The sequence below is a fragment of the Taeniopygia guttata genome, chromosome 4A (genome assembly GCF_048771995.1).
Source record: "Taeniopygia guttata chromosome 4A, bTaeGut7.mat, whole genome shotgun sequence".
NCBI lineage: Eukaryota > Metazoa > Chordata > Aves > Passeriformes > Estrildidae > Taeniopygia > Taeniopygia guttata.
Window position 1 is genome coordinate 11,744,157 of NC_133029.1, and position 14,135 is coordinate 11,758,291.

Consider the following 14,135-nt stretch of genomic DNA (forward strand, 5'->3'; position numbering starts at 1 on the left):
GAAGGAGAAGGAACCACTAGAGATGAAAGCAGCCTCAGGTGTCTCATCTTCTTTGAACGATTAACTCAGACCCTCCCCTGTGATACCATAGCTGAAGGTCTAGGGTCTGTGAAGGGTACAAATCTTTATGAGTTTGTCTGTGCTACAGGCCAGCCAGAGGTAATTCAGCCTAGGCTTGGAGTCTTTCTGACTGGGTCATTATGGAATGATGAATTGAAAATAGAGTCTTTCCTCTTCAGCTTGTTGGTTTCTGGGTATGAGTCTATATCTCCACCCTGTTTTGTAGTGCCTTGCTGCTTCCTTCACAGGTTGGCTCCCTTGCTGCTCCCATGAAGCCTGTCTCAGGGCTCATAGGGAAATCATGGACTTCAGTGGCATTAGACTTTTCTGCTTTCACCAGAATACCCTGAAGGCAGCAGGAGATGAGGTATGGCAAAGTTTTCCTAGCAGTGCTCAGCAGTGCTTCCCTTCCACAGCAAACAGCACCCTAGTGTCTTCAGGCCAGAATCATCCCCACGTGAAATCTTCTGGTGATGGAGTGCAAAAAAGAGGTCTGAATCCCTGCCTAAGTCTTTTCTGCTCCTGAAGCATAACTGCATTCAGTGGAAAAGAGCTAGAGAGCAAGATTTTTTTTTATTGCAAACATGTCTGGCCAAGAAACAGGCATTTTAAAAAGATTCAATAGTGGTCCAGTGTAAAAACTGTTAATTCCATTTCATCTTCTAACAGCCTTATTTGCTTGAATCAGTTAATTTTCATACCTTTCTTTTGGATGTTACCCTCATGTGGTTTTGGTCTGGGATGTTGAGATGCTCTGGACAGTCACAGGTTAAATACTGGCCTTCATATTCAGCATTTCTAAAACTCTAGAACGCCAGGTACCATCAATGGTTTACCCTTTTCAAGTCTGTACATCAAGGTGGGAGCTCAGCAGGTCTCCCACTGACAAAGTTGAGCTCAGCTATCAAGAGCTGAGGGCTGTGCAGGCAGGGCAGCTTCACACTTGCTCCACCTCAGTGCTTCATTAATTATCTTAATGATTACATTGAGGTGAATGTAAATTAAAACCCCAGATACAGACACTGCCAAAGTATGCTTAAGCCTGAACTGCCACTGTGTGGCAGCCTGTAAAATGGGGACATTTTACCTCTTGAGCCTCTCTATTTTGATATCTCTTGGCAGGCACAAAAATTGGTATAATTCCTGCTCACAATTAGCTGAGGAAAAAATAGAGAATGACTTGTGTAAAAATCTAGTATGTTGGCAAATGCTTTTCATACTAAAACAAAGATAAACAGCCTGGAGAATGGTTTTTCTATGTCTCATCCACCTCTAGACATTTTGCAAGCTGAAAACAGAGGCACGGTGATGTGTGGCTGTTCCAATGAAGAATCATAGTTGAATAACTCTTTTTGGAGAAGATAAATTTGCTGCACTTGCCCATCTTGGTGTGGTGGTTTTACTGTCAGATTGTGCCTTTAAAGTATACTGCACCATAGACATGTATAGATGTTCCTACAGGGGAAAGGATCTGTCACATCTGCTGAGATTTTCTAGTGCCGGGGATTGGGCATGGTCATGTACTGGGAAACCTGGTATTTATGCTGGGCTGTGATAGCTTGCCCACACTCCTCTGGGTGAAGAATCTCATTATCTGGTGCCAGGAAGGACTGGAAACCATTCTGTGCTGTTTGGATGGATAGGGTGGATCTTGGCTTTCTCAGTGCTGAGAGCAGACTGAATTCAGCATCTTGAGCAGATAAAATTCAGCAGGCAGGTGGGTCATCTTTGCTTGTGTTCAGTCAAACAGGATGTTCCCCATGAAGGAGCATGGTTGATGTTTAAGTGCAAGCCAGACAGGATTGGACTTGACAGGGATTCTCCTGAAAAATTCTGGATCCCATTTGTGTTCTGCAGGAAACTGTGATGTGTTCTGTTTACAAGCTGTGTTAAGGTAGGGCTTGATGCATTCAAGCTGTTAGTCCTGCTACTCCTGTTGGAAGCTGATTTAAATTGCAATTCACAAAACAAAAAGGGGGCTGGGAGTGACACTGGGGATCCACAGGAGGCAAAGCTACTGTAAGCTGCCACTGAGCTGCTGCCCAGCCTGAGCTGCTCTTTGCCTCAGTTTCCCCTCTGCCAAAACTGGAGGAGCAATGCTGTGGGAAGAATCACTAAAGACAGCTCAGGTAGGACTGCAGAGCACAGATATGAGCAGTATCAGCTGCTATTGGTTCCCTCTGTCAAAACCCTCTTCCAGGTTGGGGATCTCCTTGCAGACATTCTTGTCCTTTCTGAGAGAGGCAGGATTTGTGAACCTGATGCCTACTATTACTCTGAGAGTACTTATGTGTAATCAACTGTGTCTTTGTCTTAGCTTTGAATTTTATATCACACACCTCCCCAGAGTAGGAGAGCACTACATTCAGTTTTACTAGCTCCTGGAGGTGGATTATATCCCACTTGATTGTTTACAACAGTTGTGAAGATTCAACACAATTTTAATGAGGTATAGCAGTAGTATATTAAGAAATGTATCTATTAAATGCAGTCTTTAGTAGTTGATTGGTATTTAATTGACATATGTTAATAGTCCTATTAGATCTCAGTTAAATTCACAGTTGAAGCACCAATTTTGAATAGGGAAATCATAGTTTGAAGTAAAAATACATACTAAAAGTACAGCAGCTTTTAATATAAAAACTTTATTACTAAATAAAGTGTTAAGTGTATTAATAAAGTCTTATACTGACTTTAGCAAGTGTTTACACTTAGCGGATATTTTAAAAACAGATTAAAATTGCATAAAAGACACATTCTGTCAATTACTGCTGGAAGATTCATAATGACTTATCTATGGAGGTAATTTCTGTCTCCTCTTAGGAAGGATTCAGACTTCATCATTTTACAGGAAAGTTCTTTTAAAAAGTGTGTTATTCAACATGAAGATGGGCATTCTCCAGGAACTTGGTCCCAGGGATCAGTAGTTTGCAACTGAGCTTCTCCAAGCTATGGTGTTATTGCCATCCCCAAAGGTTTCAGACTGCAGCACCTCAATCCACTGTTACTGCAGCCACAGGAGGTACCTCGCAGGTCTGAGAATAGGGTGAATGAAATCCATGTTTCACAAGGACATGGTGAAGGACAAAGAGTTTCCTGGGTTGAGAAGATCCCAGGGGAAAACAGGGTGTTTGGTGCCTTGCATGATCCCACAGGTTCAGTTTTTAGGGGACATCTTGCACCTGAGTCAAGAGGGATCCTCAGGACAGCAGAGTCATGCATGCAATCTCTTTGAATGAGCTGCATTTCTGTAAGTCTGTGCCCTGCCCTGAGCAAGATTTCAGGACAGGAGTGGGAAGTATTCTAACCATTCACAGAAGCTACCTGCAAATGGGGTTAACTAAGGCACAGAGCCTCTCGGTGCCTTACCCTCCAACAGGCAGCACGTGAGGAGAGCGGCAGCGCTGTGGGAAGGCCTGTATGTGCCAGCCTCACTGTGTCACTTGTCCCAGGCCGTGTCACTGTTCTGTTCCCACGTGAGCCCTGGGCACTTCCACTGCTCAGCAACTTGAATCATTCCCAGGCAGCACCTGTGTGTCCTCCTTGCTCTGTCTTTGCCTGGATCTCAGCGTTCCCCAGCGGAGCAGTTGGGACCCTTGGCTGCTGGCAGGCTGCCTGCCTGTTCCCATCACTACGTGTCGGTAGGTGGTTCCTGTCTAATGAAGCTCCTTTCCAAGGGAGGCTGTTGACGTGCTCCAGCACTGCCAGATGGTCCCCTTACCTCTTCTTCTCTCACACTCCCTCGGAAACATTAATGATCCCTAAACCTCTCTGATGGAGGGGCTCCTTTTTGTGACAACCTCATTACGTGCTTATCAGAAGCTGCCACTATCCAGGTTGTCAGGACAACCAGCTTGATTCAGAGCCGCTGGGAAAGGTCTGAACCTCAGGCAAATAACCATTCCCAGCTCCCAGCAGATGCTCACCCACAGCCAATCACTGGGTGCTGGGGAGCCCTGACATCATGGGCCAAGCAGGCCTCCAAATTTAATTGTTAGCTTTCAGCGTCCCTCCGTGTCCCCTCCCCCAGTGCTCTCCACATCAGCCCCCAGCACAGTTAATCCAGTGCTGCTGTTGTGCCATTTCAGACCCCCCTGGAGCTGCCAGGTCTCAGCAGGGCTGGCAGAGGGGCTCCCACAGTCCCACAGGTAATGCAGCCTCGGGGAGGAGTGGGACCGTGGGGCCGAGTGCTGATGCCTCAGCAGCCTGGCATGGGGGAAAACTGCAGGGACTGTAATACCCACAGCTCTTAGGGGACAGAATAGCTTGCTTCTTACAGGGTTTTGTTGATAGGGATGGATTGATGGTCAGTGTTAATTTTATCTGTCAGATGACCTCTCTGGCAGCTACCACTGAGTGTGGGAAGTTATTGGGATCCTTAACAGGATAACCTCTTCCCATGAAAACCTACTGACACCCCATCAGCAGTCACACTTACTGCTCAGACTGTGTTGTGTTTGCCAGCAAGGTGTGATAGATGTGGCAGGACCAGTTCTGCTGTAGATGAAGGCTGTGTCCACCTTCCTGCCCTGCTGGAGCAGAGGGGTTTACTCTGTGCCCTTGTGCCTTCACTAGAGCATGTCTGAGCCACCTCTGGACCCATGTATCCCATTCAGGTTACATCCTACATAGCACTGAATAAGGCTTCCTGCAGAGCCTTCCTGAATTCCTGCCCTGCTTGAGTGCATTCCCTGTGAAAGCAGGATCAGGCAGCTCTTTGAAAGGATTCCTCTTTTTGCTCAAGAAGGACTTTTTTAACTCACTGGGCATCCCAGCTAAGTGTACCTTTCATTCCTGAAAATCTGGTGCTTGGTGTCATTTGCTGAGACATTCATCCTTGCATACCCCTCTGGCACAGGTAGGGCTGCTGGTCAGGCAGTGCAAGTCTGCAGCTCTGCAGTCAGTTTGGGAGGTTCTATCTGATTAGATTTAAGAGGTGAGGTTACCTGGCACTGGGCTTTTGAAGCCCTCAGGCATGTTTTGGAGGCTACAAGAAGGCTATTTGTTGCTCAGAGCTAAAATTTGTTTCTCTTGCTTTGCTAGGTGTTGGCTACCTGGCCCTGAATTTCCGTGGGGTTGCATCTTCAGGAAGGAGTTGCCCTTGGGCCACTCCTGGCTGGGAACACTCCAAGGAAGGGCTGAAAAGCTTGTGTACAGCCCATCACAGAGACACTCCAGCACAGATGGTTGTGATACAGGCAATCCTGCCTATTTTAGTACACAAGAAAGGAGCTGTTGGGGTTGGTGATGCACATGGTCCAGCCAGATCCTTCCTTCTGTTTCTCAGATACCTAAAGCATTGGTCATTGGGGCTCAAATTAGGGCAGCTTCCAAAGTTATTTTTGTAGGATGAGATTCTTGCTCAGAGACCAGATGGCTCCTGAAAAAACAGGGTTTGGGCAGGCCCTGTGGGTCTTGGAGGCTGGGCCTCATGGGTGGGTGTGTGGACTTGAAGCATTTCTGACTCCCTGGGACATGCATGTGACAGTCACACGGAATTGACATCTAGCAGGGACTGGCCTGCTTTCCTATGCCCTGTGAGGACAAAGCCATCACCATGGCCATGTCTGGGCCAGATCAGGCCCTGCCACACTCTGCAGGTCTGGGCCAGCCCAGCCCATCCCAGGTGGACCCATGGAGCAAGTCCAGCTTGCACTGCTGAGCCCGACACTCTGGACTGTGTAGGTGCCTTGACCATGCAGTCACTATTTTTTCTTTTTTTCCTTCTCCCAGCAATGTGCTTGAGCAGTGTGCCCATTGTCAGCACATGCAGCTGCTTATAGCGTGCAGCAGATCACTCCAGTTCCAACAGGGTCAGCCTCATTACAGCTGGCATGAGGAGCAAGGGAGCTCTGTGGTTTGGGCAATTTCCCCTTTGTGGCCTTTGCTTTTGCTGCCACTTTGTTGCCAGGAAGGCATGAGAAATGCATGCAAAGTCAGTTTTCTATCAGGTGTCAGACAGCTGGCTTCCATTTAACAGCTTAAAGATAGCTGGAGAGCCCTAGAAGGCTGAAATGCACAGGTTCAGGGGCTTTGTGGTCTCCAAAGGCCAACCTGAAAGGCACAGACATTTAAAAACTGTAATTTTCAGGCAAAACTCCACTGTGCACAGTCAATGCTTGCAACGTTTCTTTGGCTCCCAGGAGAGTTGTAGCTTTGGACAGGGCTGAGCGTAAGAGATCTAATCTGCTTTTTTACTGCATGCAGTCACAGAGTCAAGTTTCTGTTCTTTCACAGGGAAAGGAAACTGAAACTCTTCCTTCATCTGCTGTTGCCCAGCCTTTGGCAAAGTCAGACGAGAGCCTGACCTGGGCTTGGTGCTTCAGAGAGGCTGCAGTTTTCTTATGGTGCTCCTAAGCAGTTCTGCTAAAAGTTTATGCTTAAACTAGATTTTAGTTGGACTTTTTAAAAGGAATGGAAGTGATTCACTCACAGATTCAGTCCTAACAAGTGTAGTTGCCTGATTTCATGGTTTATCTGCAGCTTTTCCTTGCTGCCTCCCTCTTTTGGAAGCCTGTGAGCAGGACTTGCACTTCCCACGGCTCGTGGTACTCCAGGGTGTGGGGCTGGTAAATGACCCACCAGTCTTTCAAAGCCATCAGGAATGATTTTTACTCTGAAGGTGGCTGGGCACTGCTGGTCCCCCATCTGCTCAGTCCTTTCCAGCTCTGGGCTCTTGTAAACAGCAGTTTTCAGCAGGCAGTGTGGTTTGCAGGGCTGGGTGAGCCTGCAGGGGCCCTGACAGCTCCTTCAGCTGCGTTCCCTTCCTCGCTGCAGTCATGGGACATTCCTCCAAAAGCTTTACATGGACTTTGACGGGAGAAGAGCCAAAGGCCAAAACCTGCACTCTCTGCTAACTAACCCGCTTTGGCCCAACAAAAAAGAGTGTGTCCTCTGCAGGAGTTACCCCATGGCTTGTCCCAGCCCTCTTGGACACTGACACTGTCACATGGACACTACCTGCAGCAGAAAATGGAAATCCTCTTCTTCCATTGTTGAGAGACAGCAGATTTTCACAATTCCTGCTTACCTTAGAAGATCCTGAAAGTCATCTATCCACAGGAATAATTTTCTGTGGGAGTGCAAAGAACACTGACAATTTGCTCTATGGCTTGACTGTAATCACTGCAGAACCAGCCAGCTAAGTGACAGATTTGACTCACACTGGGGAAGAAAACCTTGGTGAGACTTCAGCTTACAGCAGGAGGGGATGGTAATGATTCAGTCAGGGCTGTTTGTCACGTCAGCGTGGACTGGGTGACTCAGTGAATTTTTGCTTCTGGAGAACCGGTCCTTTGAGCAAGCTGTAAGGCAGCAGCCTGATCACTCGTGGTCAGAGAAGATCACATGTCGTGTGGTGGGGCTGCAATGGTTTGTTATCTCATCTTGGATACATGTGGCCTGCCTTACCTTTGGCAATAGCAGCCAGCAGAAGGTAAGTCTTCATTGCTTACCCTTGGCTGCTCCATGATGTGTTATTACAGATACTCTGCATCTCCATCAGGAAGGAATCCCCAAGAAATCAGACCAAAAAATGGTCAAAGGTACACTGCTTTGGTATGTAACAGCACAGCCCTTTCCCTTGGTGGCACTTGGAGCTGGTAGAGGTTCCTGCCAGCCCTGGGACCGGGCACAGCCCCAAGCTCAGAGCATGGCTGGTGCTCCCAGCCCCAGCACTGCTCCGTGCCCGGGGTCCTGTGGGCTCTGCTGCAGAGATTGTAAAATTGGTCATGTTTATCTGCACTTTTTTTTCCTGGAAATACTGTAAACATGAGATCATCCTCATCAAAGCTGGGTCTGTTTCTACTTTTGATACCTTTCATGGAGGAGCTGAATTCGTGGTTCAGAAGGAGCAGGAGAACCACACGTTGCCTAGGGAAGCATAATTCTAAAAGAATGAAGGAGAATGGAAAGCACAGACCGTGAATAAGATTTTTCTCCTGGTGCGTTGGGGGATGTTTTTAAGGAAGTGCCCTTTTTGCCGCAGGAGTGGCCGGAGCTGGTTGCTCCAGCCTCACTCCCGCTGGGCTTCTCCCTCGTTGGGATGCGGACGGGAGAAGCGCACAGGCTGTCACACGCAGACGTCATCCGGGGGAGCCCCGAATTTCACGGAGCATTTCCAGTTCCCCGCGGACGAAGACCAGGGAGCGTGATGACGCCTTCCAGGACCCCTTTCACCCCCGGCCGGCTCGGGTCCCGCCTCCCAGGTTTCCGCACACCTCCGGGGGGGCACTGGGGGAGCGGCTCGGAGGGAGGGCGAGCACCCCCCCGCGCCGCGCTCTCCGTGCGCGCTGCCATGAAACACGAGATTTGCCCCCAGCCCCAGCCCCGGCCCGTGTGGCGTCACCGGCCGCCCGCCGCGCCCATTGGCTGCGCCAGCGCCGCTGCGGCGGCCCCGCGACGCGCGGGGCGGGCGGGCGCGCGCGCGGCGATTGGCGGCGCGGGGGGACGGGCCGCGCCCGGGGGGCGCTCGGCGGCGGCGGGGGACGGGCGGGGCGGCGATGAGCGGCGGCGGCTCCAGGTAACCCCGGGCGGGCGGCAGCGAGCACCGCGGCTCCAGGTAACCCCGGCCGCGCAGCAATGAGCGACCGCAGTTCCAGGTAACCACGGCCGGGGCGGTTCCAGATAACCCCGGCCGGGCCCTGCGGCCGCCGGCGAAGCGCGGTGCCCGTGGCCGCGTCTGCGGCGCCCCGTCTCCTCCCGACGGTGGGAGGATGACGCCGCGGGCAGGGTCGGGGTGCGCCGGTGCCGGGGTTGTTTCTGCGTCTCCGGGGTGCCGCTGCCGTCAGTGACACGTGTGTTGCCGGGCAGGCGGCGGTGGTCGGAGCCCGGTGTCCAGCGGGAAGGATTCCCGGAGCCGCAGCGCCGCAGCTGAAGTTGTGTCAGCGCCGGCACCGGCCATTAAGGCGGCCGCGGTGCGTGTGTTCCCCATCTCCCAACAATGCCGCCTCTGGGCTGCGCTTCTGCAGAGGAGTGAGAAATTCTGGGCTATAAATAACCCCGCCTTTTTTTTTTTCTTTCTATTTTTTTATTTTTTTATATACTCGTTATTGGTAGCGCACATCCGATTGACCTTGGCACCTGCCAAGTTTTCCCCGCGATCCGTTCAGGGAAGGGTGGTCTCTGTGCGTGCATGGTGGTGCCTGATGCCACACTGGAGCTGGTCCCTGTGCTGGGCTGTCCCTTTGTCCCAGACTTGCACACCAGCCAGCCGAGGAAGTGCTCCAGCGTGATGTCTGGCCGCCCCAGGCTTCCCTCCTCCGGCGGGGGGGTGCGCTCGGCACGAGTGGCCCCTTTTGCTGGTCATCGAGGCAGCTTTCAGATCCACTTTTCACCGATGCCAGAAAACGAGCCATGTTTTAAACATAGCGAGGTATTTAACGTGGAAGGCCGAGGGAATTCAGGCAAGAGAAACCATGGTTTCAAAGGGAGCAGCATCTGAAAGAGATGGTGGGCCCAGGCTGCGAGGAGCGGGGATGTTCGGGGCCCTGCAGCCCGAGGGGTGTTGAGGGGCTGGATTTTGCCTCTCCCCGCGCCCTTCCGTGTGCAGGGTGGGCACAGCGTGTGCCAGGAGCGAACAGCCTGTGTGTCTGTGCAGAGGCTTTGGCAAACCCCTCTAGAGCTCCGTGCCCCCCCTGCCCGGATCCGACCCGGCGCCGGGGCTGCCCGAGAGGGGACGCTGCTTTCCCTTGTCTCGCTGGGCACGGCCGGGGATGCCTGCACAGGGAACCGGGGGCCGGAGATCAGCGTGGGCTTTGCCGAGCGACCCTCGGGCTGACACGGACCGCCTCGGGGAGGAGGACGGGCTGTCGGGAGGGCCGGAGCCGGGCTGCTGCCGCCTGCCCGAGCCGGAGAGGGGTGATGAGTTCGCTTCCCTGGCTCCTCTGGTGTGAATCCTCCTTCTCTGTGGCTGTCAGGCGAGGAGGAGGGGCTCGGCACAGCTCCGGAGCCAGCCGGGAGGAGGACGCTGTGCCGGGGAAGTGGAAGTGTGGCACATGGCTGCAGAGGAGCCTTGGCCTTCCAGTCACAGGTTACCCAACGATGTGAGCAGAATGCTGAGTAAATGCTGAGTAAATTAGGGGTCGGGGTAATGGGTTGTAGGTCTGGGACACGGAGTGGTGGGTTGCTCGGGGCAGGTTATGTGCACAGAGGGGAAGGATTGCCCTGAGCCGGCTGTTCTGCGGTGCGCATAGGCTGGTGAGGGAGGGTGATGCTTGTGCCTGTATGGAGCGGCATGGGTGGGAGCTGGATTCCTTCAGTTGGAACTAGTCAGAGGTGCTGGGGCTGGGGGCTGGGGGCTGGCTGGCTTCATAGGTGGAGGGCCGCAAGCAGCTGCCTCTGTGCTACAGAGGAGGTTGTACTCTGAACCAAGATGTGCATGGATGGCATTTCTTCACTGAGTGACTCTGGATAACTAAAAGTAAGTCTCAGGAGCTCCTGTTACAGGATTAAGTTTCAGACCTCATGGGCCACCACTTGCAGCAGCAATAGTTTGGGAGACAGCTGTGGCAGAATGCTGCAGGAGGCAATACCCAGGGTGAGCTGCTTTGGTTGTCACAGGCCCTGGGCTTGAACCTTATTCACCTCAGGGCTCTAACACGAGTGTCTGACTTTTTGTAGGGACTGATGGGGGCTTTGTGCCCTCTAAACTAACAGGCCAGTGAGCCTGTGTAGGAGGGTTTCCCAGAAGTTCAAGAGCATTTTATTGCTGACTACAGGGGAGAGAACTTTACCTTTCCACGTAAACTGTCAACAGGGCAATTCCTCTGTAAGGATTTGACCAAAACTCAGAAAACATGTGGAAGTTGGAGTCCAAATTGTCCTGTGTGTCTTGAGCTGACTCACAAAGTCTGGAAAAACAAAATTGGGCACAAGAAGTTATAGTCCTCCAATTCTCTTTATTTCTTTGCAGGTTTTGTACATACAATTACAGGGATAGATCAGACACATTCAACTCTGCAACGCATTGTTGGCCATAGCAAATCCAGCTCTTACGTTAGCCATCTCCTGGCCTGGCAGCATTTGCGCCTAGAGGAGATCTGGTTTGTGGGGATAGTCCCATTTTCAGTTCCTCTTCCCTTTGCCTGAAGCTTTCTTCTCTTTTTCTTTTAATACTTTAATTGTGACTGTGGATCCAAGTGTCCCTGGAGCTGCCTGTGATCTGGGATCAAAACCAGCTGGGAATCTGAAGTTCTTTCATATCTGCCTACAGCTCCTCCTTCATTTTAGCCATGCCTGCACAGAACCAGTTTCAGGGGTGATGTTGCCAGATTTGGCTTCCGCTGCATCTCTGGTTGGACTTCCTGTGACTTTGGGACATTAACAGTTGCTGTCACTTTGTGCTTCTCTAGTTTGAGTACTGATTTCTGTTCTTGCTGTGCTACACAGTAGGCAGGCAGAAGCCCACTGTGATCTTCCTCTTTCATTACATTCCTTAGTTAATGTCAAAGGTGCTTGAAGCTTTTCTCCAAGAATTTAATGGGGAGGGCATCAATAGAAAGGAGAGAGAAGAACGTGAATTAACTTTCACCTGCAGAAATAAACTTTTTTATTCAATAATGCTGTTTTGTTTTCAGCTAGCGTTTTCTCCCTGTAGCTCTATTTTGTCTTTCACCTTTCAGACACAAATAATTGAGCTTTTAGATCTTCCTTTATGTTGCTTTGATTTTCCTGTTACTTGAAGAATAGTATTAGGCTGAGTGGTAATTAGAAGGTTTCACTGGGCTGGGGTCAGCACAGGTAGAGACACTGATGTGAATGTCTTATCTCAGACCTGCTGTCGCTGGTTGTCTTCTGCTCCTAGCAGTAATTTTATAATGGAAAAATATGACAAAAGTGTGTGGTTTGCTAGTGGATAGTCTCAGTGCTTGGAGTTCTAGAGATTGTTTCCAGGTGAACATCAGCAACTGTGGCTTGTATGCAGTGAAGAGCAAGTGTGTAGCTGTGCTTTGTTGGAGATAGCCAAAGGACTTCTGATTTTGTATGTTCAATTGCACTGCTCCGATTTAGCTCTGACAGTGCACTGTTTATAAGTTGGCTTCCTAGGTTTTCTGAGACAGGGAATTGGGCTGCAAGGTGGCACTCACTGCCTCAGGTGGTGTGGGATGTGGCAGGTTGGGTGCACCTTGCTCTGGGCAAGCACCATGGCATCTGCCCCGCTGGTAGGCATCCAGGAAGCCTGTGATGTTGTTGATGCAGTCTCATGTCCCCCTTTTCTGGAGCTCTTGATCCCAGGAAGCCCTGGGCAGGGGACAGACAGTCCTACAAGTGCTCCAGGTCGTTGGCTTCTGGGTTGGGGGATCTTTGTGTCAGCATATGGCACCAGCCCTACCTGCAAGTCTGGCTCCTGGAGCACTGGGCTAGGTGCACCTCCAGGTACTCTGATGTCCTGTCTTGTATCAGTCCTTCCAGAGGCAGACTTGGAAATCATGTCCCTCCTAAAGAGGGGGGCATGTCCTGCTTGGTTAGGAAACCTCTGCTGTGAGTGTTGCTTTGTTTTGTTCTAAAGGCTTACTGTTATGGCTGTGTGCATCAAGTGTTCAAGGGTAAAATAGTGTTATATATTCAGTGTGCTCATTTCCCAACATTAGTTTTATTGTCAGTTGCTTATCTAGTAGTGTACCAACACATGTGACTTGAGTCTTGAGTGATGCAGAGCAAAGCACATCTCTGCCCTGGAGTCTTTGCTGCCAGTTCCACAGTCAGAATAGTATTTAGTGCCTCCATGTGCTGGGTTTGGGGCTCGGTGTGGTGCTCTGATACAGCACTGTAAGGGTCAAAGTTGGGGAATGACAAAGGTAGGGTTGGATAGATAGATAAGGTTTGCTCTGCTCTGGTCATATGTAATGTCTTATTGCCATCAGAAGCAAAAGGCAGTTTGGATCCAAAACATACTCAAAAGAATCTTTGGGTAATTTCATATTTGTTTATTGTCCCGGTGGCAAAAGCGTGCTTTCTCAGGGAATGGAAGCAAAGATTTGGATGTGGTCCTTTGACTTCTGAAAGTGACACCTGGCATGTGGACCACTGAGCTCTGTGCTGTGGTCCAGCTTGCTCCTTATGCATGTGCTTCGCTTTGCCACAACTCAGGGTACTGCAGTGTCATTTTTGTCCAGCCATAGATCCCCATAAGCCTGAAACAAACAGCCAATTCGACGCTGCAGTATGGTACAGACTCCAGAGCCAAACCATTCTCATTTCCTTTCTAATCCTCAAGTGTTGAAAATGCTCTGGCACCTTAGCAGGCTCAGTGTTGCTCTGAAGGGTGTATGCACAGTTTGATGATGCGTGTGACGAGGGCAGTACTAAAACATTTTCTTGCCATGCCACCTGGGTGGACTTGTTTCTCCGGACAGTATTATTGAAGGGGCAGCAGCTGTGTTTCCCCCCCAACCTGTGTTCATTTGCTGGCATCAAAAAATCAGTTTCCCTGTTTAGAAAGGGCACTGGAAAGTACTTCTCTGTGTCTCTTGAGGGGGAGTGAACTAATGTTTTCCATTTTCTGTCTGCTACTTCTCTATTCCCTATTGTGAAGGAGAAAATCCTCCAGATCAGAAATTTTCCAGGCGCTTCCCTGCAGAGAGTCTTGATTCAACCTGCAGTGCCCAGATGCCAGCTCATATTTATCAGGTGCATCCAGCCACTCCCCAGATGAACCACAGGGCTGCTGGTACATGGTAAACCTGAGAGGGAAAAGCTGAAGGCACACAATTAAAATCCTGGGCATTTGCTAAAGCTGTTTTTAATGTCTCCTGCTCTCACAGGCAGAAGATTGTAGACTTGGATTTGGGTTGCTCTTGATGTGTCACCAGAAAAGCTGTCATATGTGTGTTTGCAGAAATGGAGGCTTGGTAAATGCTTTTAATTGTGCCTTTGCTCTGCATAACACAGATTGTCATGCTTTAAGCTCAGGTTTGTTTGTATCAGGGACAGACATTGATACCACAGCTCCTATTGGCGCATGAATATTTTAACAACTGAAATGATGCCTGCTCCAGAAGAGAGCTGCTTACATCCACGTTTGATCTTTTTAGCAAGCCTCTGCAGCTCAGGGTGGCATTTCCTACAGATGTGGT

At 50.3% G+C, this 14,135-nt stretch overlaps 1 protein-coding gene across 16 annotated transcripts in view; it reads left to right on the forward strand.

The window, feature by feature from the left end:
• Window positions 1-14,135, forward strand: part of PAK3 (p21 (RAC1) activated kinase 3) — a 128,178-nt gene that overhangs the window by 48,128 nt on the left and 65,915 nt on the right. For 2 of the 16 annotated variants that reach the window (XM_030272654.4, XM_030272659.4), the window contains exon 1: window positions 8,455-8,581. The exons of 8 other annotated variants lie outside the window; for them this stretch is intronic. The gene's annotated coding sequence lies outside the window, so the exon portion shown is untranslated. Of the gene's footprint in view, window positions 1-6,391; window positions 7,496-8,064; window positions 8,268-8,454; window positions 8,661-14,135 lie in introns of those variants that run through there. 6 more of the 16 variants (XM_030272653.4, XM_030272658.4, XM_072929158.1 and 3 more) reach the window with 5 other exon arrangements.